Below are 26534 nucleotides of genomic sequence, written 5' to 3' on the forward strand. Positions count from 1 at the left end.
CCCATTCACTGCAGAGCATCCATTGCTGAGACACTGATGCAGCGACACATTTCTACAAATCTCAGATGGCCTGAAGGTGAGCACATGTTCAGCTAATTTTCATTTACGGCTGTACTATTCCTCTAATATCTGTTTACTAATGGTGAATTTGGAAAGGGATTCGTAGAGATGCTCTGGAGGCTGAATTTGACCCTAATAGCGCTTCATTTTTTAGCATCCATTTGGCCTCTACATTACATTCATCTTCTTTGACTCGGCAGCCCACTGGACTTAATTAATGAAGGGTTTGAGGAAGATGAAGTTCAAAGCAACGACGTCACGCCACTATCACAGAATCTCAGGAGCCTGTTTGATGTGAATGCAGGCTCTTCACCTTGTCTCCCACCGGACTCGATTTTTGTTCTCAGTAACTCATCCGCCGCTCTCAGAGCTCCAGCCGTGGTCCTGTGGGAAAGAGCCTTTTGATTCCTCACGATCCCTTCAACCTCCTCCGCAGGCGGTCTGTAAACCTCGTTCATGTTGCAGCCTCCTCGTGACAAACGGTAAAGCATCAGGCCGCAGGAAAGCACAGATGAAAGCCGCAGGCCTCGAGAAGCGGTCAATATCAGACCTCTGGATATTCTTCAAACAGCATCTGATCTTGTATTCAACAGGTGAATATAGAGGAACAGTCCTGACGGTGTTTGAAAATGCATCTGGAGGTTATTTGTCATATTTCATAAAGCTAAATTGAACAATTCTGTGTGTAAAATCACAAAATTCAACATATTTTGAAATATAACTCCACAGTGACAGCAGAGAAAAAGAAAATGATTTGATTAATACAAACAAATGCTCCTTTAAAGGGATAGTTTACTTTAAAATGATCATTTATGTTTAAATATGAAAATTATTTGTAATATTATTATTTGAATATATACAAAACCAATTAAGAAATGATTTCAATTTAGAAATTGCTAGTAAATAATTACAAAGAAACAGCAAGTAACACGTGTTATTTAAATTAAACATGAAATTTTGTGAAATTTTAGACTGTAAAATCCAATAGTTTCCCTTACTTAGGTATAATTAATTATCTTTACTTAGTTGTTATACTTACTAGGTTTTATTAAGTTACAGCTAATTTTAAGGTGAATAACTTGCTGCAATGAGTAACTCTTACTTAAAGTGCCCCTATTATGGATTTTTGAAAATGACCTTTCATGCAGTGTGAACAGACAGCTCTCATGAACACAACACAGCTCTAATGAAAACATCACGCAGAGTTTTAAATCTGAAAGTGCACTGTGTATAAAGTATTATCGTCTCTCAAAAGAAAGAGTCGACTCTGAATCATTTAAACGAGCCGTTTTTAAAATGAATCCCAAGCCGTTTCATATTGATGTCAACATGAAACATTAGCATATTGCCTGCCCACTTGTTGCGTGCGCAGACCTGAGAAAACTTGGGCTGCATCCGAAAACTTAGGCAGCTGACTTGTTGTCTCGCTGCCTTATGAGGCAATGACTTTGCAGGCAGCGTTTTTGCACGAAGGCACCTCACGAAACTGATTTTGGACAGGCTGAGGCAGCATAACGGTTTAATGATCTACAACAAAATAGAATGAGTTTTGGTGATAACTAAACAAATATTTAATTACTATAATACTGATTTCTCGCTAGAAATAACATCAAAAGTGCAAAAGTTAATCAGAAATATACATTTACACACAAACTAACCACCAAAGGCAACTTTCAGACGCCATCTTTATTTTTTAGCTCAACCCTCATGGAATGGAACGCACAGGATTGTGGGATATCAAAGGCAGCGAAGGATACATCTATGCTGCCTTCAAAAATCAATCAGATGAAGGTATCTCATGAGACAGGAAGTGAAGCTAACTTTGGATTCGGACGTGCCATGATGCCTTTCTACCTTGGAATGTGTCCTCCGAAGGCAGCATTTTTCAGTTTTCGGATACAGCCTTGATTTTCGCGTTGGTCTGAATGAAAATGCAAATTCATTCTTTGCCACTAGGTGTCACTTTTGGAGCATTAAAAATAGCTGTTTCCCCGGTAACGCTGTACACAAAGCAGCACTGTGCTCACAAATACTGCTTCGATGAATTGGAAATGAAATCAACCAATCGGACCAATCACCGCAGATTAGCGTCACACAAAGGAGGGGTTTGGAAAAATGAATTGTTGAGTGAATCGTTTGGGTAAAATAAGGTAAAAATAAATGCATATTATAAGAAAGCCAAAGTGTTTTTTGACTTTGCATGCATGTCAACCTGTTGTTGGGGACTCCCAAAACCAAAATATGAACCTTTCATAACCCATAACAGGGGCACTTTAAAATAATGAATACAATAATTTAAAAAAAAAATATGTGTGCATATATATATATATATATATATGTATACAGTATATATATACACTGTAAAAAAAAAAGTTGAGCCAACTTAAAATTAAGGCAACCAGCTTCAGCAGATTTTTTAGTTTTCTCAACTTGTCGTAAGTTTATACAACAAAAAATTTAGAATCTCCCACAAAAATAAGTTGAGCAAACTCAAAAATCTGCTGAAGCTGGTTGCCTTAAAATTTTAAGTTGGCTCAACTTTTTTAAATATTTTTTTTACAGTTTATATAATTTGTGCAGCAGTTTAAGAGTTATTTTTGACTGTTGTTGAAGAATTGTAGGTGCAGAATCTCATATTTGGCGTGAGATTTTGTCAGACGGAGTGAGTGAGTGTGTCTCACCGTCACCAAATGTTTGCGCGTTGGTAATGATTAATTACTGGGGCTGTAACTCCGCCCTAATGATGCTTCAATTGCCTGATTGCCTGATTGAAATCAGCCTGGTCCAGTTATTATTAAAAGCGTTCATAATGCCGGCATCAGTGTTGATAATTGAGAGAAGAAAGAGCAGTTGAACATCGATAGCGCTTAATAGAAGATGCTCAATTTCTGTGTAAACTTTAATGATTGCTCTTTATGGCTATGAAGGAGATTTGTTTTTGGAAAGGACTCATTTTAGTCCTTTTCTTTTTTGCATTTCATGGACAGAATTTAGGGCGGCTCACTGTTGATCGACCCAGAATCATGCCGATCGAAGTTGATGGTCCAATATTAGAGCCGATTGAAGTTGTTGGACAGGGATCAGGGCCATAAGTTCTAAATGGGCTTTGAAGTAAACAGAAGCGTATACAGTCTGATCTGCTGTTTAAAGATGGCAAAAAGCACTACTGTAGCCCTGTTGAAAAAAACAATCCGATCTCATGAAACTGCGTATAAATAATATGCCAAATAAAAATGAACCCTAGTGGTATTGCTTTGGTGTGTATATGCTACGCGATGATTAGGGTTGTGGGGTAGATGCGTATCATATGCATGCGAAAACTGCGTTTTATATGCACACCAAACATGTTCATATCATATATATATATATATATATATATATATATATATATATACGCTAAAGTAAATTTTTCGTATCAGTTCCATGAGTTTTCTTATTTGGCATACTATTTATATGCATCTTCATGAGATCAGGCTCAAAAAAACAGCATATACTGTAACCAGCAGCCATACTTCAAAACATACCTACACATATGCTGTTTTTTTTCAACAGGGAGGTCTATGGTGAAAGTTAGTCGTTGAATCGGACCTCCAAAACTTTTTTTTTTTTTTTTTTTGTAAATAATGGGGTGTTTTTCACATTGGCTGACTTGTGCGATTAATGCTCTTATATATGGCAGCCCATTTCTGTGAATGTTCAGCCAACATGTTCTAAACTAATTCCTTATAGTCTCTGAACCTAAGTTTCTTTGTTTCCACAGCTTATTCACAGTGACGTTTCCAGCAGTGATTGAGTCTGGCTCTGATGCCAAATTGTGTGCAAGTCTTCTGAAACCTCAAGAGAGTCTCACAATGACCATTTCTCTGCTTGATGAGAAGGACAGGACAACTCAACTTGTGCAGCAGAGCTCTTCAATGCCATTTCACCGCTGCTTTAGTTTCCAGGTCTGCCATCATGAGACATATGGCTTATCAATTGGTTTGTTGTACACTAAATGGAGGTTTCTCTACAGGCACCTCGAGTAAATGGAGAATCGGTGCAGAAGATGAAGGTGGAAGTTGAAGGGAGGGTCTTCAAAGTGACAGAAGAGAGGAAAGTCATGTTCAGACTTTACCTGCCTTTGACCTTCATCCAAACAGACAAACCCATCTACAATCCAGGACAAACTGGTGAGCTACAAATGACCCTTGGATGATTAGAGCTGAAGAAATTCCGTTACGCTACAAGTTCTGATCGTATTTTGCATTATGTAACTAATGGGAGCATTTATCTGTCTCATTTTGCAGTATATTTCAGAGTTGTCAACCTGAATGCCAAATTTGTGCCTCTTGATCAAATGGTAAGGACTAATCTTTCATATTGAGTGATCTGAACAAGTCTAATGAAGTTTATTTTTGTGTTCAAAGTTCAGTCTCTCACACTGTGCAGTTACCTTTTTCCTATTAATGTTGCTGCATACGCATGTTTCTACTTAAGTGTTTAATATTCCTGTTTGTGTCTTGCAGTACAGTCTGGTGGTTGTGGAGGTGAGAATTTGCTCTGCATGTTTTTTTTTTTTGTTTGCAGTTTTTCTGAGCTGTTAATTGTTTCACTAGAACAACAATGATAACCGGATTGGTCAGTGGACAAATGTTTCCTCAACGAGGTGGATATTGCAGCTTTCTCACAAGTTAAACCCTGAGGCTCAGGTTGGGATGTACACACTGGGGGCTTTTATTGGCGAACAGATGTTTTCGCATGTTTTTGAGGTGAAGAAATACGGTAAGTCAGGGTACAATGTGCAACTGTACAACAACCAATTGGAGGTCTTGATGTTAAGTGTCTTGTTTTGGTTTAGTTTTGCCCAAGTTTGATGTGACTGTAAATGCACCACAGATGTTTAGTGTGGGAGATGTGGGATTGAAAGTTGAGGCTTGTGCCAAGTAAGTGTAAGCTCCTATTTTTCTTGGACTTTGTCTTTTGGTTGCTGTTCTTGATCTGCCCCCACTCCCTATTTTTTTCTTTTTTTTTTTTCCTCCTTTCGTCCAGATACACATATGGTCAGCCTGTACCTGGTCAAGCGTTGGTGGAAGTGTGCCGTGAGCCACTTTATACAGACGTAGCAGTTCCTGGTTTTACTCGTCAATGCCTGAATAAAGCCGCTCGGGTGTGTGAGACTAACACTAGCCTTGGAGAAAATGTTTTTTTCTTCTGCTTGAACTTGACTTAAATGTGACTCTCTTCGCTCTACTACCAGATGAATGACACTGACTGAACACGAGATTCATTTGGTGTTACTGTGAATGTCACTGAGAAGGGAACAGGTGAACTATTGACTAATTTGAATCAGTAGCACATGTTTGGAGGCCGTGGACTTGTTTATTCAGTGTCCTTGTTTGTTTTTCCCCAGGTGTAGTGATGTCAAAATCTGCAACGGTGTCCATTACATTTGAACTCGGCAGGGTCACATTTTTGGAGCTCCCAGATTTTGTTCCTGGAGGAACGATTAATGGAAAGGCAAGTAAAAGTTCATCCCTCATGGCAGAAGCCTTCACATTTGTGACCCTGGAACACAAAACCAGTCATAAGTAGCACAGGTATATTTGTAGCAATAGCCAACAATACATTGTATGGGTCAACTATCCATCTTTCTTTTTATGCCAAAAATCATTATGATATTAAGTAAAGATCATGTTCCATGAAGACATCTTGTAAATGTATAAACTTAACTTTTGATTAGTAATATGCATTGCTAATTTTGACAACTTTAAAGGAAACTTTATTTAATTTTCAAATAGTTGCATCTCAGCCAAATATTGCCCTATCCTAACAAACCATACATCAATGGAAAGCTTATTTATTCAGCTGTCACTTTCAAAAATTTACCTTTATGACTGGTTTTGTGATCACATTTGGTTTCCTTTCCCAACCTTAATGTTTCCCAACAGATATCAGTGTCTAGTTTTAATGGGACTCCAATTTCAAACAAAGCTGTGTATCTGCTGGATGGTAACAGCTGGCCCACCAAAGTGCTGCTGAATCTGACCACAAACCAGAATGGACTGGCCACATTCTCACTCAACACTGCTACGCTTCCTAAAGCTGCTCTGAATCTGGTGGTACGATTTACTCTTGTTTTAAATAAGGGGTCACCAGGCTCAGTTCTGGAAGGCCGGTGTCCTGCAGAGTTTGGCTCCAACTCTAATCAAACAAACCTGCAACAGCTAATTAAGGTCTTACTAGGAACTTCCCAGCAGGTGTGTTGAGGCAAGATGGAGCTAAACTCTGCAGGATATCACTGGCCCTCCAGGACAGAGTTTGACCCCCTTTTTTAATTTTTTTCTTGAAAGAAACCAATTCTACTTGTTCTCCAGGCAAGTGCAACTCCAAGCATTGTTTATAGTTACAAGTCGGCATACTTTGCTACCGATAAGAGGGTTGTTAAGCTTCTCCAAACTGGTTCTCCCAACATCCCAGCAAGTAGTGAACTGAGCATAGTAAAGCTCGAGCAACCGCTCAAGTGTGGTGCTACGTTTCCTGTAACCGTTAAGTATTCACTTGCTGGAGAGGCTGGCAGCTACAGTGCTGACATCATCTATATGGTAAGTGGACTTTATTTTTATTTTATTTTAAGTGCCCCTGTTATGGGTTATGAAACATTCATATTTTGGTTTTGGGAGTCCCCAACAACAGATTGACATGCATGCAAGGTCAAAAAACACTCATTTTCTTATGCATTTATTTTTACCTTATTTGCTCAATGACTCCCAAACGATTCGCTCAATTAATTTTTTCCATACCCCTCCTCCTTTGTGTGATGCTAATCTGCGTTGATTGGTCCGAATGATTTCATTTCAATTTCAAAGCAGTGCTTGTAAGTGCAGTGCTGCTTTGTGTACAGCGTTACCGGGGAAACTGCCATTTCTAACACTCCAAAAGTGACACCTAGTGGCATGGAACAAATTTGCATCTTTTAGACCAGTGTGAAAATCAAGTTGCACGCACAGACCTGGGAAAACAAGTGGGCGGGCAATATGCTAATGTTTCATGTTGACATCAACATGGAATGGCTTGGAATTAGTTTTAAAAATGACTCGTTTAAATGATTCAGAGTCTACTCTTTCTTTTGAGACACTTTATACACGGTGCACTTTCAGATTTTAAAACTTTTAAAAACTTTCTTTCACTTAGAGCTGTTACACTGCATGAAAGGTAATCTTTCAAAAATGCATAATAGGGGCACTTAAAAAAAAAAAAAAAAGACTTCACCATTCTGTCCAGCTCCTCTTATGCAGCTGTTTGTCTTCTATCAGGCCTTGTCCAGAGGAGTGATTGTTCTGTATGGATTTAAGACTGTCACAGTGAGGGTTTCTGATAAAGTCACAAGCGGCTCTGTGTCATTCCAGCTGTCTGTCTTTGTTGATATGGCTCCAGCAGTGCAGATTTTGGCCTACTGCATTCTGCCCAGTGAGAATGTAGTTGTTGCAAGTGCATCTTTTGACACCGAAATGTGTTTCCAAAATAAGGTATGATGTGCACTAGCATCTCGCGTCATGTCGGGACTTGTGACGTGTCCTTCAGCTTGAGCTGGTTCTTGTTCCAGGTGTGTCTGAAGTTTTCTCCAGCTTCCTGATGAGGATAATGTTTTGACGGTCTCTGCTCAAGCAGGATCCCTGTGTGGCCTCAGCGCTGTTGATCAGAGCGTCCTGATTATGGAGTCGGGAAGGCGTTTGAGTCCTAAAATGGTGTCCATGTGCAGTTTATTAGATTTTAATTGAACTTGATTTTTAACATCCAGGTTAAACTATAGAACTTGTTTTGTTGACGGGTCAATTGGACAAACCTGAGCTATTATGATGTAGCATACCAAACAGTAAGGCTGTCAAATTCGAATTGCGAATATTAATCGCATTTAATAAAATAAAAAAAAAAATACACGTCTAGAGACTTTACGGCTTTTTATTTCCCCTCCCCCATCCCACTGCATCATAATTTTTAAATAGAAAAAGTAGTCTTTGTTATTTTGGTTTTCGGTCCTTTGTATTAAACTACATACATGCATACGTGATGCTATTTTGTTTATAAACCATATAATTAAGTTTCTTAAACAATTAGAAACATTACATTACCATCTCTGGAAAAAGTGCATAATGTTTAGTGTTGTTTTATTGCTTTGAACAAACATGCATTAGTATCTTGCTTGACGCGCCCTCTTGTTGGCTCAGGAGAGAAGCCAAAAGCTTTATTTCCCCCTAACTGAAATGATACCGTTTTTAAAGTCTAATATAATTGGAATATTGATGATAAAGTACAAAATGATTTTGACAGCCCTACCAAACAGTGCATATAATTCAACATTGCAATATATAAAGGACTGTTGTTTCATGGTCCCAGGTGTTTGACTTGCTCCCGAGGTTATCAGGTTACCCATATAGTGTTGAGGATGAAACGGAGTGTCTACTTTTTAGATCCCGTCCCGTTAAAGGAACACTCCACTTTTTTTGGAAATAGGCTCATTCTCCAACTCCCCCAGAGTTAATAAGTTGAGTTTTACCGTTTTGGAATCCATTCAGCCGATCTCCGGGTCTGGCGATAGCACTTTTAGCATAGCTTAGCATAGATCATTGAATCCGATTAGACCAGTAGCATCGCGTTCAAAAATGACCAAAGAGATTCGATATTTGTCCTATTTAAAACTTGACTCTTCTGTAGTTATATCGTGTACTAAGACCGGCAGAAAATGAAAAGTTGCGATTTTCTAGACCGATTTGGCTAGGAACTATACTCTCATTCCGGCGTAATAATCAAGGAACTTTGCTGCCGTACCATGGCGCAGTGATATTACGTAGCGCCTGAAAGTAGTCCCCAGCTATATTATAACTAGGTACCTAGCTGGGGACTACTTTCAGGCGCTGCGTAATATCACTGCACCTGCTGCGGCCATGGTACGGCAGCAAAGTTGAATGGATTCAAAAACGGTAAAACTCAACTTATTAACTCTGGGGGAGTTGGAGAATGAGCCTATTTCCAAAAAAAGTGGAGTATTCCTTTAAGCCTACATTAAGTCATGCCTATACAACCTTCAAGGTAGAAAACCCTGCATGATTCATGTAGTCATTGAATACTACGGACTCACAGACTTTAAATCTGTTGTGTTTTGACTTGTTACTCCAACAGAGCATGGGAATGAAGATCGCAACAAATATTGCCGTTCTAGGCCTTCGGTGCAAGGAATATGAAGGTAGGTCTATGCAGGTGGGCAGTTCTTTCAATGAGAACAACTTCTGCATGATTTGAGTTATGGGAGGTTATTCCTCTTTGTGGATTGGCAAGTTGCCTGGTGTTGCATTGTTTTGTGTGTATTTCAGCAGCCATTGAGGAGGAGGCGGTGGCTGCTGCTTCTCCAGGCGACGAAGCAGCTAGAGGCAAGAGGTTTTTTGATGTGACCATCAGGACTTACTTTCCAGAAACGTGGATCTGGCAGCTTGCTCAAGTGGGGTTAGCGAGGCATCTTGTACCTACATCTAAAGCCACTTTCCCACAGTTTTTACTACTATGGTTTCCCTTATTTCTCACTTCTGCTATCCTTCAGAGACACTGGATCCACAAGAGTTCCTCTGAAGGTTCCTGACACCATCACCACATGGGAGACGGAGGCGTTCTGCTTGTCCTCCAAAGGTTTCGGTTTGGCTCTTCCTGTTAAGCTGACCATCTTCCAGCCGTTCTTCCTGGAACTCTCCCTGCCTTACTCCATCATCCGTGGGGAGTCTTTTGAGCTGACGGCCACTGTCTTCAACTATCTTTCCAAGTGCATCATGGTCTGGATTCATTTTTCATTCCTATGAAGGACTAGGGTTGGGAATCGAAACTCTAATCAGATTCTGGAATTGGAAACTTAAGGTTAAGAATGGAATACTTTTTGTAAAAAAATTTTATTTTATTTTTTTCTTCCCCCAATCTGTGAGAACCCAAGCTAGCGATCTGCCAGGACCTTGCTCACTAACCTAAGCACTCCAAAGTTTGGCTACACTTGCGGTCAGAAACCAAAAAAGCCAAATATAATATCGGTGATGGCTAAACATGTTGCAAGAGAGGGGTCACCACCAATGTGACAAAGCACTTTAATTTAATAGATCTCGAACACTATTCAAACCCCAATGTAATTCTATTCCTAAACTACAATGATTCGCCTGTTTAATTTCTCAACCTTTGACGTGTGCAATCACAACGTTGTGGGGGGGAAGGGGAAAAGTGGAAAAATTTATCCAGAATCATGCAGCTCTATTTTGCACGTACAGCTCTTTAGGAGTCCAGTTTTTATGTAGCCTGCTGTTCATGGTATTCAACTGCGACTAAATGGTTTGCAAAAAGAGACCCAGGATAAATGGTTTATTTTATTTTATTTTTTAAATCCCATTGGAATTGATAAAACTCAAACGATACCCAACCCTATAATGGAAAGTCCTATGTCTTTACTCAATGTGCACTGATTGTTTCCTTGACAGGTTCAAGTGAATCCAGCTCGATCCTCTGCCTTTACTCTTCAACCTCTTGATAAGCTGTATTCATCCTGTCTCTGTACCAATGGGAGAAAGACCTTTAAATGGGTTTTCAGCTTCTGTTCTCGGTCAGTGTAGTGTGTGTGTGTGTGGGGTATCTTTTTTAAATATTTTTTTTTTCTTTAAATTCTCTCCTAAATTGATGTTTATGTGAGCAACATCTCACTTCCCGTCTGTACTATAGGACCTGTAAATGTGACGGTCAGTGCTCAGGCTGAACAATCACCGCCTCAATGTGGCACTGAGGTCGTGATTGTGCTGGAGAGAGGACGCATTGATATAGTCGCTCGAAGTCTACTTGTTCTGGTTAGTGTTAACCAGCCTTCTGGCGTTGATCGTAGAGCTCATTGCTGCTTTACTAATTTTATATATATATATATATATATATATATATATATATATATATATATATATATATATATATATATAAAAATAGTGCTGGGCAACGATTAATCGCGATTAATCGCATCCAAAATAAAAGTTTTTGTGTACATAATATATGTGTGTGTATTGTGTGTATTTATTATGTATATATGAATACACACCCATGTATGTATATATTTAAGAAAAATGTGTTATGATTATATATTAAATATATTTATATATCATATAAATTATATTAATAAATATATACATGTAAATACATGTAAAGGTGGAGGTGTAGCTGCTCTATTTAAAGATGTTTATCAATGCAAGCAAGTGTCATTTGGTCAGTATTTGTCCTTTGAATATCTAGGTATTGTGCTGAAAGGTGCTCCACGCATTCTGTTTATCATTATTTACAGGCCTCCAAAATACTCTCCAGCCTTTGTTGAAGAGTTCACAGAACTGTTATCAATGATTTCCTCAGAGTTTGACTGTTTTACTATTGCAGGGGATTTTAATATTCACATAGATAATGCAGAAATCAAAACTGCAAAAGAAATTATTACTGTTTTAAACACTTTTGATCTGATCCAGCATGTGCATGAACCCACACACAATCGTGGACACACTCTAGATTTACTCATCAGTAAAGGTCTAAAAATTTCATCCATTGTTGTTAAGGATGTAGCACTATCTGATCACTTCTGTATTTTCCTTGATATATTGATCTCTGTTACCACTGAATCTAGATCTGTCTCTGTCAGAAAGAGATGCATTAATGAGAAAACTAGTGCGCTATTTATGAAGGCTATATCTTTAACACCAAGCATTTCTGCAGACTCTGTTGATCTTATCAAGTTAATCTTAAGTTAAGAATGTTATTGATGATATTGCTCCGACAAGGGTCTGCAAGAAGAATGGCAGACAAAAATCACCATGGAGAAAATCAACAGCAGCTCAGAGTATGAAAAGACAATGCAGAAAAGCTGAGCGGATGTGGCGGAAGACAAAACTTGAAATTCACTATAGCATCTATAAAGACAGCCTTCATGCTTTCAATGTGGAACTAGCCACAGCTAGACAGACCTACTTCTCAAACCTTATAAACAGTAACTTAAACAACTCTCGCACTCTTTTTGCTACTGTGGAGAGACTGACGAACCCCCCAAGTCAGATTCCCAGTGAAATGCTCTCCGACAGTAAATGCAATGAGTTTGCTTCCTTCTTTTCTGAGAAGATCAATAATATCAGAAAGGAGATTGGCATATCTACTTTTGCAGAGGTCACACAGATTCGACCGCAATTTCAAAAAGAAGTGACTATGTCTGTTTTTGAAGCAATTGATTGCAAAATTTTGAAAGAAATAGTACAGCACCTTAAATCATCAACCTGCTATCTTGACACACTTCCCACATCTTTTTTCAAAAGTGTGCTTAACTGTTTAGAAGCAGATCTCTTAGAAGTGGTGAACGCTTCACTTCTTTCTGGGACTTTTCCAAACTCCCTGAAAACTGCAGTTGTTAAGCCCCTTCTGAAAAAGCGCACAATGTTGAACAACTATAGACCAATATCAAATCTTCCGTTCATAGGTAAGATTATTGAAAAGGTAGTTTTTAATCAGCTGAACAACCACTTAAACTTAAATGGATACCTGGACAATTTTCAATCTGGTTTCCGAGCACATCATAGCACAGAGACAGCACTCATTAAGATAATAAATGATATTCGCTTCAACTCTGATTCAGGCAAAATATCAGGGCTGGTACTGCTAGATCTTAGTGCTGCGTTTGACACTGTTGATCATAACATACTTCTAGAGAGACTGGAAAACTGGATCGGGCTTTCTGGGATGGTACTCAAATGGTTCAGGTCATACTTAGAAGGGAGAGGTTATTATGTGAGTATAGGAGAGCATAAGTCTAAGTGGACGTCCATGACATGCAGAGTCCCACAAGGCTCAATTCTTGCACCGCTCTTGTTTAGCCTGTATATGCTCCCAATAAGTCAAATAATGAGAAGGAACCAAATTGCCTATCACAGCTATGCTGATGATACGCAGATTTACCTAGCCTTATCTCCAAATGACTACAGCCCCATTGACTCCCTCTGCCAATGCATTGATGAAATAAACTGTTGGATGTCCCAGAACTTTCTTCAGTTAAATAAGGAGAAAACTGAAGTCATTGCATTTGGAAACAAAGATGAAGTTCTCAAGGTGAATGCATACCTTGACTCTAGGGGTCAATCAACTAAAAACCAAGTCAAAAATCTTGGGGTAATTCTGGAGACAGACCTTAGCTTTAGTAGTCATGTCAAAGCAGTAACTAAATCAGCATACTATCATCTCAAAAACATTGCAAGAATTAGATATTTTGTTTCCAGTCAAGACTTGGAGAAACTTGTTCATGCCTTTATCACCAGCAGGGTGGATTATTGTAATGGTCTCCTCACCGGCCTTCCAAAGAAGACCATTAGACAGCTGCAGCTCATCCAGAATGCTGCTGCCAGGATTCTGACTAGAACCAGAAAATTTGAGCATATCACACCAGTCCTCAGGTCCTTACACTGGCTTCCAGTTACATTTAGGATTGATTTTAAAGTACTTCTACTCGTTTATAAATCTCTAAATGGCCTAGGACCTAAATACATTGGAGATATGCTCACTGAATATAAACCTAACAGACCACTCAGATCATTAGGATCGAGTCAGTTAGAAATACCAAGAGTTCACACAAAACAAGGGGAGTCTGCTTTTAGCTATTATGCTGCCCGCAGTTGGAACCAGCTTCCAGAAGAGATCAGATGTGCTAAAACATTAGCCACATTTAAATCCAGACTCAAAACTCATCTGTTTAGCTGTGCATTTGTTAAATAAGCACTGTGCTACGTCCAAACTGATTGCACTATGTATAATCACTTTCTATTCTTAAATGTTTTAATTCTTTTAAAATCAATTTTTAAATCACTTTGTTTTTATTGTTGTGATTTTTATTATTTTTAATAATGACTATTTCACTTCCTTTTATGTAAAGCACTTTGAATTACCATTGTGTATGAAATGTGCTATATAAATAAACTTGCCTTGCCTTGCCTAAATCTTTTCAAAATATATACTGTATGTGTGTGTCTTTATATACACACAATAAATATACACAGTACACACAGATATATTATATAAACAAAAACTTTTATTTTGGATGCGATTAATCGCGATTAATCATTGCCCAGCACTAATAAAAAACATTTTTATTGCACTATAAAGCCTGAAGGAGTTGAAAGGATCTTCACCCAGAGTTGGCTACCATGTCCAAAGGGTTTGTTTGCACTCAATGATTCCCAAATACATTCTTGTATGGCTGTACATTAGCTTAGTACTCAGTGCTGATCAATTCTGTTCTATCCACAGGAAGTGTTGTTTCTGAAGCTGTGACTCTGACTTTTCCAACAAATGTGATCCAGGGATCAGCCAGATGCTCAGTTTTAGTCACTGGTAAAGCAGTTCATTGAGTAGAAACTGACACATGATGTTTGGCAGGACAACTTTGTTTCTGATGCAAGGTTTCTGATGCAAGGACTAACTTCGAACTAAGATGGCGCCTCTGTGTTTGGCACGCCGTCTGCTGTTCTCCCCGTCTTTGTTGTTTTTAGTACTTATGTTTTTATTTATGTCTATTTTTATTACTGGCTGTAAAATGGCGTTGGTGTATAATCGCCAAACACTTATGGACATTCGAATGGCTTTTGAAACAGCCAGGACCGACACCTGTGCGTCTCAACCTTCTCTGCCGCCTACCTATTCCTACTTCTCTTCACATCAGTACCGGCATGTTACAGACTTGCCGTGGAAAAAGAAGCATCGGAGAAAAAGAGGAAAGCGTGCTGGAGTTGCAGTTCGGCTGAGATCCTCTGCTGTTTTACTGTCTACCGGGCCTGGGATGATACGCGGATTATATCTTCACTGGCGATCGCTGGACTCAACGTATCGATGGCTTCGACCTGTTGTCCCTGCTGTCCCTGGCCCTGTCTCTCTGCGCCGCTTCCTTCCGCGTGTTCGTTGTGGTGGAGTAAATGTTTCCAACCTTCGATTGACCCAGAGATCTACGCAACCCCAGGAAGATGTGTCGCCATTTCACGTGGCTTTGATCAACGCCGTTCTCTGGTAAATAAGACATTTATATTAAATGACTTTTTTACCCTGCACGCGCTGGACGCCCTATGTATCACTGAAACTTGGATTAAACCCGGAGACTTAAGCCCATTCACTGAGCTGGTGCCTCAGGGCTGTAGCTTTTTAAATTCCCCTCGGTTATCTGGTCGAGGTGGGGGCTTGGCGGCAGTGTTTAAAGGCTCGTATCTCTGTCGCAGTCTATCAACTGGGACTCATAGTTGTTTCGAGGTTATGCTGTTTCAACTTTCACTAGTCAACCCTGTGGTTTTTGCAGTCATATACCGACCACCTAACGTAAATAGGGAATTTGCTCAATTTATGAGTGAAATCGTCACCAGTTACGACAGGATTTTAATACTGGGAGACTTTAACATACATGTCTGTTGTGATTCCAAACCACTATCCAAAGACTTTCTTAGATTACTTGATTCTTTTGACTTTGTGCAATGGGTATCTGGACCTACTCATGCTCAAGGACATACTCTGGACTTGATTTTATCCCGTGGTGTGTCAGTGCTGGATATAAAAATTGTGGACGCTGGCATATCTGATCATCTACCCATATTGTTCTCTGTGTCTCTTGATGGAAATACTCCAAGTCAATCATCATTGCCATGTTGGACTCGTATATTTACAGAATGCTCAAGTAAAGAATTTGCTTCTAAGTATGAATTATTAGGTGCTACCCAGGATATGATTACTCTTACCGGTCACCTGGATGTTAACGAGCATCTTGGTGTTTTCAACAATAATTGCTCCAATATCTTAAACACTATTGCTCCATTAAAGATGAAAAAACACAAACATAATTCAATACCTTGGCATAATGATACCACTCGTTCCCTTAGGAAGACTTGTAGAAGTGCGGAACGTAAATGGAAAAAAGACAGGCTTCAAGTCTCATATGAAATCTTACGTGACTCTCTCTCTGCATTTCAGCGAGCTGCCAAGGCTGCAAAGTGTAGATACTTTTCAGAGTTAATCACACAAAATAGCCATAAGCCAAATATTTTATTCTCTACTATTGAATCTGCACTCCATCCAGCTGTTAACATTTTCTCCGAGGTATCTGTCTCTCTGTGTGAGAAGTTTGCTAATTATTTTAATGACAAGATCTCTCGAATCATGTTTGCTGTATCAATGCCGTCATATGAATTGGTTGATGTCCTATACTCTGGTTCCACCCGGTCTCTTTTCGAGTCTATTAACCTGAACACCTTAATCAAAACTCTGTCTAGCCTGAAACCCACAATGTGTCCTCAGGACGTTATTCCAACACGTTTTCTTAGACAGATCATTGACACTATTGGTCCTGATTTGTTGTCTATTATCAATAAATGTCTCCAAACTGGGACTGTCCCCCACGACTTCAAACTTGCCACAGTGCGACCACATCTTAAAAAACCTAATTTGGACTCGACATTGCTGGTTAATTTTCGTCCGATTTCAAATTTGCCTTTTTTATCAAAAATATTAGAGAAAATTGTCTCAAATCAACTCCAATTTTATTTGTCTCATAATTCTATTTATGAAAAATTTCAGTCTGGTTTTAAATCCTGTCACAGCACTGAGTCTGCCCTCTTAAGAGTTTTAAATGACGTCATGTTGACTACGGATTCTGGCCAGTTTACAGCTCAGGTTTTGTTAGACCTTAGCTCTGCCTTTGATCTGGTCAACCATGATATTCTTATATCTCGTCTTGAGGCATGTGTTGGTTTACGGGGCACAGTATTACAGTGGTTTAGGTCATATCTTACCAGTAGGAGATATGTCGTCAACATTGGGCACCATTTCTCCTCTGAGATGCATTTAAAATCTGGTGTACCACAAGGATCGATTCTTGGTCCAGTATTGTTCTCACTTTATATGCTTCCTTTAGGGCTTATTTTTAACAAGCACGGGTCTCTTTCCATCTATATGCAGATGACACCCAAATCTACATCCCCTTAAAGCGTGGCAATAAACATGGCATTAAGCCCATTTTGGATTGCCTGGAAGAACTGATACTTTGGCTTGCAACAAATTTTTTTATGCCTCAATGAGAGTAAAACTGAATTCATCATGTTTGGTCCCAATGATAAAAGTGTATATGATCTCGAAACTACTTCTCTGTCACCATACAGCACTACTTGTGTCAGAAACTTGGGTGTTTGGTTTGACAATAACCTCAAATTTGATAAGCAGATAAGTTCCGTTGTTAAGTCCTGTTTTTATCATATCCGGCTTCTCTCCAAAGTGAAATCATTTCTATCATCACGGATGTTTGAAATCATAATGCACGCATTTGTTACATCTAGGCTTGACTACTGTAATTCTCTGTACATTGGTGTTTCTCAGTCCTGTGTCTCTCGTCTGCAGTTAGTCCAGAATGCAGCAGCTCGGCTTCTTACTGGAAAGCACAAATACGATAGTATTACACCGGTTTTAATTTCACTTCATTGGCTTCCAGTAAAGTACAGAATTGATTTTAAAATTCTATTGTTTGTTTTTAAATCTCTTCACAATCTGGCCCCAATGTACTTAACTGAGTTGTTACAGCCTCATACTTCGTCGAGATCTCTCAGATCCACTAATTCTGATCTATTGCATGTTCCTAGGACAAGACTAAAACGAGAGGTGACCGTGCCTTTTCTGTTGTCGGCCCAAAACTTTGGAATAGTCTCCCCTCTCATATCAGAACTGCTCCAACCTTGTCGGTTTTTAAATCCACATTAAAGACCTATTTCTTCTCGTTGGCGTTTGATACTCCATGATAAATTGTCTCTGTCCTTGTGTTTGGAGTGCCACACATTCTTATAGCCTGTGTATATTCTGTGAATATCTGAGTTTTTTAGCTGTATTTAATTCTGCCTATAGTCTGTATAGTGTTGTAAAGCACTTTGGTCAACTTCGGTTGTTTTTAAACTGTGCTATATAAATAAAATTGTATTGTATTGTATATTTTAAAAAAATAAAAAAAACTCAACGCTTTACCTCTCATAGGGGACATAATGGGTCGTGCACTGAAGAATCTGGATAAATTATTACAGATGCCAACTGGCTGTGGAGAGCAGAGAATGATTTATCTTGGTCCCAATATTTACATCCTGCAGTACCTGGAAGTCACCGGACAACTCACCGCAGCCATCCGACTGCACGCTACCGGTTACCTTCAGAGCGGTATGGATGAGCAGATCCATTTTAAATATGTAGGAGACTTAACCCTTGTGCGTCAATTTTAAAAGTTACATATGGGTTAATAGAGGACAAAAATCCATGTCAAAAGTCATAATTTGAAGCTTGGAGTACAGATTTAAGTTCGGTCATTTTAAAGACCCTGATGGATTGTTAAAGTTATAAAAAATTGAAACCAAAAAAGTTTTATAAGTTTTTAAGTTTATAATTATTTTTTTTGTTTTAAGACATTTTGAACTCAAATTGACAATTCAAAGCCATTAAATCTAAACAAGGTGTTACAAATTTGAGGTGCTTTCAGTAAGATTTTGTTTGGGTGCAGTACCAAATGTTTCCCGAATGTTTGTGATTCGCAGCACAGTATAATATTTGTCTCAAACCTAACAGGTTTGAACACACAACTCTATTTAGGACGCATACAAAGTGCACTGACATCCATGCCAACGTACCCACACAATTATAGCTGCATAATTTATCCAATTGACTCAATAATATGCATAAGCAGGAAACAGGGAATAAAGCAAGTATTTGCTTTGTATGTGTTACAAACTACCAGGCTCAGGGCAGCGTAACAACAATGGGGAGGCCACACACAAAGTCAGTTAACTCAAACTAAACTTAAAGTAAATTATACCAAAAAATAAACCCAAAAAGGGAATAAAAGAGAGCTAAAGTATTAAAGGCTCAAAGTCTGGTGCTGGAGAGAAGTCAAGCTCAAACGGGGCACAACACACTGTAGGACAGGGATCCTTAAATCAGTCAACTCTTCATTGAAGATCCACTGCACCTGCCGCTTGTTTCCACCCTGCAAACAGACAAAAGAAAAACACAACACAAACCAGAACCTAAAACGCCACCTAGAGGCGAACAGATCCCGTTTAGGGAACAGGTGCTACCCCAGGTCGTAACGTATGCCAAACTTGAAAAAATGGCACAATGTAGTAAAAAAAAAAAAAAAATTTTAACTTTGAAGCCTTGCCAACAGAATGAAAGCCTATTAACAAATATTGCATAATTTTATAGTTAAATGGCCTTGGGATTAAAAGCTGCAAATTTTAATGGGTTTCAACGAGGACATTTGTCCTTAAGGTCCGGAGAGGAACTTTTTTTAATTTTATTTAATTTTTATTTTTTTGTACCTAGTGTAAAAAAATGTAAAAGAAATATTAAAATTCCAATAAAAATACACACCTGTGCCAATTTATGCAGTTTGATCTAATGATCTAAAAAAAAAAAAAAAAAAAAGACAAATGTCCATAAGGTGGCACAAGGATTAACTTCAAGCAGGGTTTAGTCCTTCCCATTAGATCCTCACAGTGGAGATTGTCTACCACCCTTCTTGACTAATTTTCATGTGACTTTTGACCTAATCAGGATACCAAGGACTACTGAACTACAGACACAGTGACGGTTCATTCAGCACGTTTGGATATGATGAATCAAACACCTGGTGTGTTATGTGCTGCTGTTCTAGTCTTGTGTATAATTTGTTGTTGCTGTGACAGGCACTTTTGATTTGGTCTTTGTCTTAAGACAAAAATGCTTAATAGTCTTTGTCAACTAAGACTATGAAAGACTCAAATGACTAAAATGTGACAGTCATTACTTTTAGTCAAACTGCAGTGACAAAGTTGAAAAGTACAGTTACCAACATTTATTTTGGTAGCTGTCTTGGTCTTCAAACAAAAATGGTCATTAATTTTTCTCTCTTTAGACCAAATCAATTAAGCTTATGAGAAATTTGAATCAAGGATTGAATTTGGAAAAACTGGAATAAGTTTTCACTTTTGGGTAGAGATGCCAATTAAACGAATTTTTCAGATACAGTAGGTTTACTTTTATACATTATTTAACAACGAATTGTGACTCCTGGGGAAAAATGGGACATCTGGTCACCCTATCCCTAACCCTTCGGGTCCTGAGACCATTGTTTCAGATTGCTAGTTTGTTAGTTTTTTCCTTAGCGAAACCGTTTATCTTCATTGATCCGAATGTCCTTCAGAGTGCAAAGGACTGGTTGATGAGCAAGCAGGGTTCAGATGGCTGTTTCGTGCAACAGGGAACTCTGTACCACAACGACATGAAGGTAAACCAAAACTACTTGAGGCCTGAAGCTGTTCATCTACAGTGGGTACGGAAAGTATTCAGACCCCCTTAAATGATTTTAGCAAATGGCTGCAATATAACACAGAGTGAAAAATTTAAGTTCATTTTTAATTAATGTACACATAGCACCCCATATTGACAAAAGCACAGAATTGTTGACATTTTTGCAGATTTATTAAAAAAGAAAAACTGAAATATCACATGGTCCTAAGTATTCAGACCCTTTGCTGTGACACTCATATATTTAACTCAGGTGCTGTCCATTTCTTCTGATCATCCTTGAGATGGTTCTACACCTTCATTTGAGCCCAGCTATGTTTGATTATACTGATTGGACTTGATCAGGAAAGCCACACACCTGTCTATTTAAGACCTTACAGCTCACAGTGCATGTCAGAGCAAATGAGAATCACGAGGAACTGCCTGAAGAGCTCAGAGACAGAATTGTGGCAAGGCACAGATCTGGCCAAGGTTACAAAACAATTTCTGCTGCACTTAAGGTTCCTAAGAGCACAGTGGCCTCCATAATCCTTAAATGGAAGACGTTTGGGACGACCAGAATCCTTCCTAGAGCTGGCCGTCCGGCCAAACTGAGCTATCGGGGGAGAAGAGCCTTGGTGAGAGAGGTAAAGAAGAACCCAAAGATCACTGTGGCTGAGCTCCAGAGATGCAGTCGGGAGATGGGAGAAAGTTGTAGAAAGTCAACCATCACTGCAGCCCTCCACCAGTCGGGGCTTTATGGCAGAGTGGCCCGACGGAAGCCTCTCCTCAGTGCAAGACAAGGACTCCAAGATGGTGAGAAATAAGATTCTCTGGTCTGATGAGACCAAGATAGAACTTTTTGGCCTTAATTCTAAGCGGTATGTGTGGAGAAAACCAGGCACTGCTCATCACCTGTCCAATACAGTCCCAACAGTGAAGCACGGTGATGGCAGCATCATGCTGTGGGGGTGTTTTTCAGCTGCAGGGACAGGACGACTGGTTGCAATCGAGGGAAAGATGAATGCGGCCAAGTACAGGGATATCCTGGATGAAAACCTTCTCCAGAGTGCTCAGGACCTCAGACTGGGCCGAAGGTTTGCCTTCCAACAAGACAATGACCCTAAGCACACAGCTAAAATAATGAAGGAGGGGCTTCACAACTCCGTGACTGTTCTTGAATGGCCCAGCCAGAGCCCTGACTTAAACCCAATTGAGCATCTCTGGAGAGACCTAAAAATGGCTGTCCACCAACGTTTACCATCCAGCCTGACAGAACTGGAGAGGATCTGCAAGGAGGAATGGCAGAGGATTCCCAAATCCAGGTGTGAAAAACTTGTTGCATCTTTCCCAAAAAGACTCATGGCTGTATTAGATCAAAAGGGTGCTTCTACTAAATACTGAGCAAAGGGTCTGAATACTTAGGACCATGTGATATTTCAGTTTTTCTTTTTTAATAAATCTGTAAAAACGTCAACAATTCTGTGTTTTTCTGTCAATATGGGGTGCTGTGTGTACACTGAGGGGAAAAAAATGAACTTAAATGATTTTAGAAAATGACTGCAATATAACAGATTGAAAAATTTAAGGGGGTCTGATTACTTTCCGTACCCACTATATATCGGGGTTCCTCAAATCTTTCCCTGGAGGGCCAATCTGCTGCAGAGTTTAGCTCCAAGCCTGATCAAACTCACCTACCTGTGATTTTTCTAATTATCTTGAAGACATGCTCAGATGTGTTTGATTAAGGTTGGAGCTAAACTCTGCAGGAAAGTGGATCTCGTGGGCCAGATTTGAGGATCCCTGATCTATATCAATGTGATCTTGTGTTTTAGGGTGGAGTTGGTGACGGCGTGACCATGACCGCCTACGTTGTTGCATCACTGCTTGAAGTTGTTGTCCCTGTTACGGTAAAAACCTCTCCAGCACATGCATATGAGCTCTTTGCAGATGACCTTCCTGTTCTGGCAGTTGTTATTTATTTTTTCTTTCTCCAGGATCCAGTCATCACCAATGCTCCTGTATTGCTTGAGGCCTGTCGTTGGGAACCTGGGAAACACTTACGCCATGGCTCTGCTTGCCTACACCTTCAGTTTGGCAGGAGAGAACAATACTCGAGCACAGCTGTTTACTGTCTTGGACAACAGTGCCATTTCTGAAGGTGGGATTTTTACCAGACTACTGTTTGAGGCATTGACTCCTTCTGCCAATGCATTGATGAAATTAACAGTTGGATGTGCCAGAACTTTCTTCAGTTAAATGAGGAGAAAACTGAAGTCATTGCATTTGGAAACGATGAAGTTCTCAAGGTGAATGCATGCCTTGACTCTAGGGGTCAAACAACTAAAAATCAAGTCAAGAATAACTAAAACTAAAGAGTAACTAAATCGGCATAATATCATCTCAATAACATTGCAAGAATTGGATGTTTAGTTTCCAGTCAAGAAACTCCTTCATGCCTTTATCACCAGCAGGGTGGATTATTGTAATGGTCTCCTTCCCAAGAAGACCATTAGACAGCTGCAGCTCATCCAGAATGCTGCTGCCAGGATTCTGACTAGAACCAGAAAATCTGAGCATATCCCACCAGTCCTCAGGTCCTTACACTGGCTTCCAGTTACATTTAGGATTGCTTTTAAGTTACTTTTATAAGTCACTCAATGGCCTAGGACCCAAATACACTGCAGCTATGCTCCCTAAATATAAACCTAACACATCACTAGGATCGAGTCAGTTAGAAATACCAAGGGTTCACACAAAACAAGGAGAGTCCGCTTTTAGCTATTATGCCGCCCAGAGTTGGAATCAGCTTCCAGAAGAGATCAGATGTGCTAAAACATTAGCCACATTTAAATGCAGACTCAAAACTCCTCTGTTTAGCTGTGCATTTATTGAATGAGCACTATGCTACATCCGAACTGACTGCACTGTATTTTGTGTGTACTTTTCTGTTTTTAAAGCTGCAGTCCGTTAATTTATTTTTTAATGATCAGAATTCAATATTTGCGCAATTACATAACCAGCCAGTGTTCAAAACTATCGCCTTACTTTAGCCCGGTTCACAACAGTTAGCTTGTTTTCTAATTTCAGTGGTACTGGTAGGTTTTTGTGGGAAATTCGAGCATGGCACTGCGTCATTACGTCACGTCTGTAAACAAAGAAGTTGTCCCGGCTAGTAGGCTATCACATGTGAGGATCCTGCAGGTGGCGGATCGTTTATAGCCTTTTCTCACAGCAGCTGGAATAATTAAATGTATAATTTTGATGGCGGATTGTGATCCAGAAAGGATTATGCGTTTATGAAACTCATGTGACTGAAATTAAACAATTCCAGTTTTAAATGTGCATGTGATTACCAATAGCCTGGGATTACACAAGATTTGTGTTTTAAAGAGAACCAGTTCGAAGGGAGCATTGCTTGCTTTTTGGGTTAAAATATGAAATTCAACTGGCATGACAATTAGAGATCAGACTGAGTATAGTGTGTATTAGCGTGTAGATTTCAATTTTTGTACATAGTAACGCAATGCTGATGTTAACACTAATTTTTTTTTTTTAAATGGTAATGGTTTTTTCCTCAGTTGGGCAGAACAAATGTGGCAGACTTGTTAGTAGTTCAGATGGAATATATGACCCAAATGAGAATTTTCACCGTATATTGCCAAGACGTAGGCTAGAATCTGTGTTTGCGAAGTACGGTAAACATCCACACCGCTGCGGTGACTGACAGCTACACATTCACCTCGAAACATTAGATTCATCCGCGCCGGAGCACATCCCACACAAACAAGATAATTCTGCAAGAAACTGCAATTCCAGGTTTTCAAACAGATGGCAACAAAGAGGCAAAACGTACGGACTGTGGCTTTAACTTTTTTTTGTTTTTTTTTGTTTTGTAAAGCACTTTTGATTTACCATTTGTGTATGAAATGTGCTATATAAATAAACTTGCCTTGCCTTTGTTCATCAGGATCTTTGGCATCAATTCTCTCTCCTCTGTCTATTCCTAAGGCACTATGCTCCATTGGTCTCAGACTTCATCTGGTGGTACTCTGTCGGTGGAGATCAGCTCTTATGTGCTGCTAGCGGTTCTCTCCGTACAGCCTCTCACGATGGCTAATCTGGGCTACGCTAAACGCATTGTCAACTGGCTCGTGACCCAGCAGAATCCCAGTGGCGGCTTTTCCTCCACCCAGGTGACTCTGACCACCAAAAATGAGTGCAATCATCCATGCAATATCTGAGTGGTGTTTTTAACCTGGTGCTTGCTTCCTAGGACACTGTGGTGGCTCTTCAGGCTCTGTCTCTGTACTCCACTGACGTGTTCAGCTTGGAGGGCTCCAGCGTCATTACCGTACAGTCCTCAGTGGCCGGAGGAGACTCGTTTAGCTTTGATGTGAATCGGGACAACAGGCTGCTGTATCAGGAGAAGCCGCTGAAGAGTGTTCCAGGCAAATATAGCGTTAGAGCAACCGGATCCACTGTGCAGGTCTGTATCTTCACCCTCACTGACTACGTTTACATGAACATCAGTAATTTACCTTATTCTGAGTTGGACAATATTATGATTAAGGTGTTTACATGAGTTTCTTTTAGAATATAACTTTCATGTTCCTGTTTTACATGTTCTAGTACATGGATCAATTAATGTCATTACGTCCACACTCGACGCCATCCAATGTACCTTCCAGAATTTCATGTATAAACATAGTTTGTGTTCGTTATGATGCCATGCAGTTTTGGGTTTCATTTAATTTACTAAAAGCTTCAAGTGCAGTTAATTGTCATGCTATGTGCAAATAGACGACGATGTTGAAGCCATGCTCTTTTGTTTGCCGTCTAACGGTTGGCCACTGCCATGTATCCCATCGCAAAATGCTGCAAAAAGTCCTACACAACAATATTAGTGATTTTTAAGGTGTGTACACACTGCAAAAAATGCTCTTACTTGGATTTGTCTCGTTTCCAGCCAAAATACCTAAAAATTCTTAAATCAAGCATGAATTTCTAGACCCCCCCCCCCCTTTTTTTTTGAAAACGAGAATTTTTTTTTTACTTGTCTAGAAAATCCTTCTTGATTTAAGAATTTTTAGGTATTTTGGCTAGAAACAAGACCCAAAAAAATCTAAGAAAAGGTTTATTTTTTTGGCAGTGCATGTCTATACTGTACTTCAATAATGCGACTAAAATAGAAATAATTCATGTCTTAATCTGGCTAAAGTCATACTCAAGGTAAACCAATCAAATTAAGGTTATCAAATCTGTTTACATGGACAATATTCCGATTAACACAATACTCTGCTTAAGAATCTACCATGTAAACCTTGTTTCTGTTTCTGTGGTGTATGGCCTAATTCTGTGTTTTCTTTGCTCTGCATTCTGCATACTATAGGTTGCGTGTTTCTACAACATCCCAACACCCATTAAAGTAGCCAGGACATTGAGTGTCGAAGCAAAGGTGACTGGAGACTGCCAACCGCTTGAAGCCAATCTCATGTTGAGCTTCACGGTGAAGTAAGAACCGCTTGAAACCAGCTCATGTTTAACTCTTGCAAAAGGAAGCTGCTTTCTTGACTACTAAACCTCGTTATTTCCATGCCATCCAGATACGATGGCCCAAAGTCGAGCACTAACATGGTTCTAGTGGACATTAAGCTCCTGTCGGGTTTTGTGCAGATACGTCACCGGGTCGTATGCGTTAAGATGACTAGGAAAGTCCCAAGATGTTTGAGGCTCCGTGTAATTGTGCAGCTAAACAATGATTTTCCTCTCAGCTTGGATCTCCACCAAATTCATTCGCGCCTCTAGTGGAGCAGGTTGATACCATAGATGATCATGTCCTGGTGTATCTGAACGAGGTGAGACACATTCACAAACTGCCCTCTTGTGTGCTGCTATTCATCCTTTCTGTCTTGCAGGTTCCCAAAGGCGTCCCCATGAGTTACAATCTGCAGCTGAAACTGAGTTTTGACTGCAAGAATCTGAAGTCAGATCAAAGTTTATGACTACTATCAACCAAGTATGCTTTCATCGTCCTGATCATGCTTTGCTCTGGCTGAATTCTGTTGAACATAATCGACTCTCTTTCTTTTCCTCTCTCAGGTGATTCATTTGAGACCACCTACACATCTCCCTGTCCATGA

The 26534-nt window shown here is 39.6% G+C and overlaps 1 pseudogene; it reads left to right on the forward strand.

The window, feature by feature from the left end:
* Window positions 1–516: 516 nt before the first annotated feature.
* LOC131526629 (alpha-2-macroglobulin-like protein 1) lies at window positions 517–26534 on the forward strand (annotated as a pseudogene).

Source organism: Onychostoma macrolepis, chromosome 20, assembly GCF_012432095.1.
Source record: "Onychostoma macrolepis isolate SWU-2019 chromosome 20, ASM1243209v1, whole genome shotgun sequence".
Taxonomy (NCBI): Eukaryota; Metazoa; Chordata; class Actinopteri; order Cypriniformes; family Cyprinidae; genus Onychostoma; species Onychostoma macrolepis.